The sequence below is a fragment of the Lontra canadensis genome, unplaced genomic scaffold (assembly GCF_010015895.1).
Source record: "Lontra canadensis isolate GAN:19392208 unplaced genomic scaffold, GSC_riverotter_1.0 scaffold167, whole genome shotgun sequence".
Classification (NCBI taxonomy): domain Eukaryota; kingdom Metazoa; phylum Chordata; class Mammalia; order Carnivora; family Mustelidae; genus Lontra; species Lontra canadensis.
In genome coordinates, this window is record NW_022631161.1 from 1,323,106 (window position 1) to 1,328,207 (window position 5,102).

Consider the following 5,102-nt stretch of genomic DNA (forward strand, 5'->3'; position numbering starts at 1 on the left):
GATTTATAGATTCTGTATCAGTAGTTCACTTTTGTTGATGAATAGTGTTTCATTGTACACGTATCTACTGCCATTTGTTTATTCCTTCTCCCTCTGATGACCCCTTGATTTGTTGCCAGTTTTTGGCCATTCCAGTAAAGCTGGTGTAAATGTTCACATGTTTGTGTGGACCACTGCTTTGTGTCTCTTCACTAAATACTAAGGCATGGAATGGCTGGACAACTATTTAACTTCTCAAGGAACTAGAATAGACTTCCCAAAGTTGCTGCTTAATCAGTTAGGGCAGCTATAACAAAGTACTATAGACAGAGTTACTTGTAAACAGACTTTTATGTGTCCATTCTGGAGGCAGAAGTCTAATCTAGATGCCTTTATGTTTGGGTTCTTGTGACTACTCTCATCTCGGTTGCAGAATGCTTATTTCTCCTTTTATCCTTATGTGGTGGGACAAGTAGGAGAGAGCCAACCTGGGTCCCTTTTAGAAGGGCACTAATCCCACTCATCAGGGCACTAGTCTCATGACCTAATCATCTCCCAAAAGCTGTACTCCTAATACCAACCCACTGGGGTTAGGATTTTAACCTTTGAATTTTGGAGGAAAACAGACATTCAGTCCCCGATGGTAGTTGTACAGTTTTAATTCCCTCTCATAGTATATGAACGTTCTAGTTGTTGCACATCTTTCTCATTCTTTCTAATTTTAGCTTTGCTTATGTCTATAATGGTAACTCATTAGATAACCAGTTGATCCAGTACCATTTGTTGAAAAAAAAACTTTAATTTCCCCAGTGAATTGCATTGACACATTTATTTCACATCATTTAAATATGTATTTGTGGATCTGTATGTGAACCTTCTATTCTGTTGTATTAACGATGTGTTTATCTCTTTGGCAGTATCCCAATAGATTGATTACTATTGTTTTATAGTTAGTCATGGTATCAGGGAGGGTTAAGTCTTTGCACTTTGTTCTTCTTTCTTAAAATATCTTTGGTTATTCTAGATCCCTTACATTTTAAAAAATTTTTAAAAGAACTTACTTTCTACACACACAAAAATACGGCTACTGCTGAAATTTTGATTTGGATTGTACTGAATGTGTAGGCCAACTTGGTGAAGATGGCCTTTTAAGCAGTATTGAGTCTTATGACACAGAAGCATGATGTATCACTCCATTTATTTAGGTTATCTTTATTTTTGCTTAACAATATTTTTTATTTTTTAGTGTATACATCTGGATATCTTCTGTTTGATCTGATCGTAAATACTTTAGTGGTTTTTGTTGCTACTGTGTGTGGAATTGATTTTTAAATTTCATTTCTTGATTTTTTTGTTCTAATGTACAAAGATCCAATTGGTTTTTAATATATTAAACTTGTATTCCATGACCTTGCTAAATTCACTTAATTACTTTTAGAGTTGTTTTGTGGATTCTCTGTTAATTTTCTCATAAATAATCATATCTCTAAGCAGAGACAGTTTTATTTTTTCTTTTCACTATCTATATGATTTTAATTTATTTTTTATTACATTGGTTGTGACCTCAAGTACATTGTTGAAAGAAGTGGTAATAATGCATATCCTTGCCTCATTCCCAACGTTAAGGTCAAAGTAACCACTTTCACCATTAAGTCTGATGAGCGTAGGATTTTTTTTTAAAGATGCTTTTCATTAGTTTGAGTATGTTACCTACTATTTATAATTTGTTGATAGATTTTATCATTAAGGCATTTTGTCAAATCCTTTTTCTGCATGTGTTGAAATAAGACTATATTTTTTCTTACTATATCAGTTGTCAAATTACATAGATTGGTGTTTGAGTGTTAAACCAAGATTGTAGCATAAATTGTACTCGGTTATGAAATATTATCCTTTGAAAAAATAATTTGGGTTCAGTTACTAACATTTTGTAAGGAATTTTTACATTTATACAAATCTGGAAAATTTGTTTGTAGTGTTTTTTTCAATTTTTTGTTTGTAGTGTTTTTTGCAATTTTTTTTTGATTTTGATATCAGATTAATCCTATACTCATAAATGAGTTGAGAAATATTTCCTTTTCTAAATATGTGTATTCATACTCTGGTTTCTCTTCAGATTGCATAAATCTTTCGCCTTTTACTAAATATGTGTATTCGTGTGTGTGTGTGTGTGTGTGTGTAGAATTGGTATTATTTCTTATTTAAATATTTGATAGAATTCACCAGTAAAATGATCTGGGTCTGGAGATTTTCCTTGCTGGTAGATTTTAACTATAAATCAATATCTAATAGATACTGGGTTATTGAGATTTTTCTGTTTTTTTGTTTTTTTTCCTTGAACGAGCTTTGGTAGTTTGTGTTTTACAAAGAATTTATGCATTTCACTTAAATTGTCAAATTTATTTAGAGAAAGTTAATCATAATATTTCTTTATTTAATGTGATCTTTAATATAATGAGTTTTAAATCTATCACCTTGCTACTTGTTATTTATTTATTTATTTTCCTGTCTTTTCTTCTTTTCTGCCTTTTTTTGACTAACTGATTATTTTTATGATTCTATTTTATCTCTTTTGTTGCCTTAATAGATAATAATTCTTACTGTACTATTATGAAATTGCTTTATGGTTTGAGGCACACACCTAAAACTTACCATTGTTTACCTCCAGGTGAGTTATGTCACTTCACATATAGTGCAAGAACGTTCCAATAATATTTTTCTATTTTTCCCTTTTTGGTATTTGTGCTATTGTTGTCATACATTTCACTGATATATAAATGCTGTAAAGCCCTCATTATATTCTTAATGTTTTTGTTTAAATCATTTTCTTTTAAAAAATATTTAAATAACGGTAGGAAAAAAATCTTATATATGCTCACAAAATTACCATTTCTGGTGTGTTAATGTTCCTTTGTGTAATTACACATTTTCATTTGATAAAATTTCCTGTGCTTAAAGGGCTTCATTTAACATTTGTTATATGCAAGCCTATTGCAAATGAATTATTTCGGTTTTTGTATGTCTGAATGAAAAGATATTTATTTTGTCTTCTTTTTGAGAGATAGTTTGGGCATAAAATTCTTGGTTGATAGTACTAAAATCCTTTAAAGTATTTCTTAAAGTGGGGCACCTGGGTGGCTCAGTGGGTTAAGCCTCTGCCTTCAGCCCAGGTCATGATCTTAGGGTCCTGGGATCGAGCCCCACATCAGGCTCTCTGCTGCGGGGAGCCTGCTTCCTCCTCTCTCTCTCTGCCTGCTGCTCTGCCTACTTGTGATCTCTCTCCCTCTGTCAAATAAATAAATAAAATCTTAAAAAAAAAAGTATTTCTTAAAGTACTTTAGAGATATTGCACTGTCTCTAATAAGTACTCTGTTGTTATTCTTATCTTTGCTCTTCTCTGTGTAATGTGTCTTTTTCTCCTAGTGCTTTAAAATTTTCTCTTTATCACTGTTTTTGAGCAATTAGATCATGATGCATACTTACATAGTTTTCTTCATGTTTTTTGTGCTTAGGTTTTGTTAAGCTTTACATATTTAGTTATTGTCAAATTTGGAGATTTTTTTTTCAAGATTTTATTTATTTATTTGATAAAGAGAGAGATCACAAGTAGGCAGAGAGGCAGGCAGAGAGAGAAAGAGAGAGAGAGGAGGAAGCAGGCTCCCTGTTGAGCAGAGAGCCTGATGTGGGGCTCAATCCCAGGATCCTGAGATCATGACCCAAGCCTAAGGCAGAGGCTTGACCCACTGAGCCACCCAGGTGCCCCATATTTAGAGATTTTTAAGCCACTATTTCTTTAAATATCTTTTTGTCCTCTCTTCCCCTTCTTTGAAGACTCTAACTGTGCATATAATGTGCCACTTAATATTGTCCCACAGGTCACTGATGCTCTATTCATTGTTGTTTTTAAGTCTTGTTAAAAAATGTTTTCTGGTTCTCACTTGGGTTTTTTTTTAATTTTTATTTTTTAATTGAAGTATAGTTGACATATGTCAGTTTCACCTGTACAGCGTAGTAATTTGACAATTCTATACATTATGTAGCATTCACCACAATAAGTGCAGTTTACCACCTGTCACCATACAACGTTATTACAGTGTTATTGATTCTATTCCCTATGCTGTACTTTTCACTCCCATGACTAGTTTATAACTTGTGTGTTTGTTTTACATCTTAATCTCCTTCACCTGTTTCATCCATCCCCACCCCCACCCCACTCACTTCCCTCTGGCATCTACCATTTTTTACCCTGTATTTATGAGTCTTTAAAAATATGGAATGCTTCACGAATTTACTTGTCATCCTTGTGCAGATCTTTTCTCTGTTGTTCCAGTTCTATTATGTGTGCTGCTGCTACAGTGAGTACTGAGATTGTTTGTGTTGCTGTATCTTCTAGTTCACTAGTATTTTCTTCTACAGTGTATAATCTGCTATTAATCCTATCAAGTGCATATCTCCCCTCAGATGTCCTAGTTTTATCTCATCTTGTTAATCCCTTTGTAGTTTTAAACATAAATTGTTTATTTATTTATTTTTTATTCCTCCAAGGTTTTACTTAACACGTTCAGTCTTCTGCCTTTTTGAGCACATAGAATGCACTTATAATATCCACTTTAGTGTTCTGGTCTGCTAATCCCATCATCTGTGTCAGCACTGAGTCAGTTTTGATTGGTTGGGGGTTTTTTGCTCACTCTTTGTAGTTTTTTTCCTCACTTTTTCTTATGCCTGCTAATTTCTGACTGGATGCCAGACAGCGCAATTTTTTCCTTGTTGAGTGTTTGAACATTTTATGTTCTTGTAGTTGAATTTTGTTCTGGAGTGGTGGTTAAATTACTTGGATAGATTTTGATTCTTTGATCTTGTTTTTAATATTTATTGGGCAGTATCAGCATAACATTTAGCCTAGGGATAATTATTTTTTACATCTGATGCAAGACTGTTCTCAATCTCTACCCAATGTCCCTATGAATTTTGAGGCTGTCCAGTCTGGCTCCTGGTAACAGGTTTTATTCACAGTCTTTTGTGAGTGTCTATTCTTGTTTCCTCTAATCTTTCAGTTGTATTTTTTCCTCTTACCCTCTGGTAGTCCAATCACATGCAAACTCTGCTTAATACTAAATGTAATC

The 5,102-nt window shown here is 33.3% G+C and overlaps 1 pseudogene; it reads right to left on the reverse strand.

Annotated features, from left to right (window-relative positions):
* Positions 1–4,243: 4,243 nt before the first annotated feature.
* Positions 4,244–4,342, reverse strand: LOC116859900 (annotated as a pseudogene).
* Positions 4,343–5,102: the final 760 nt, after the last annotated feature.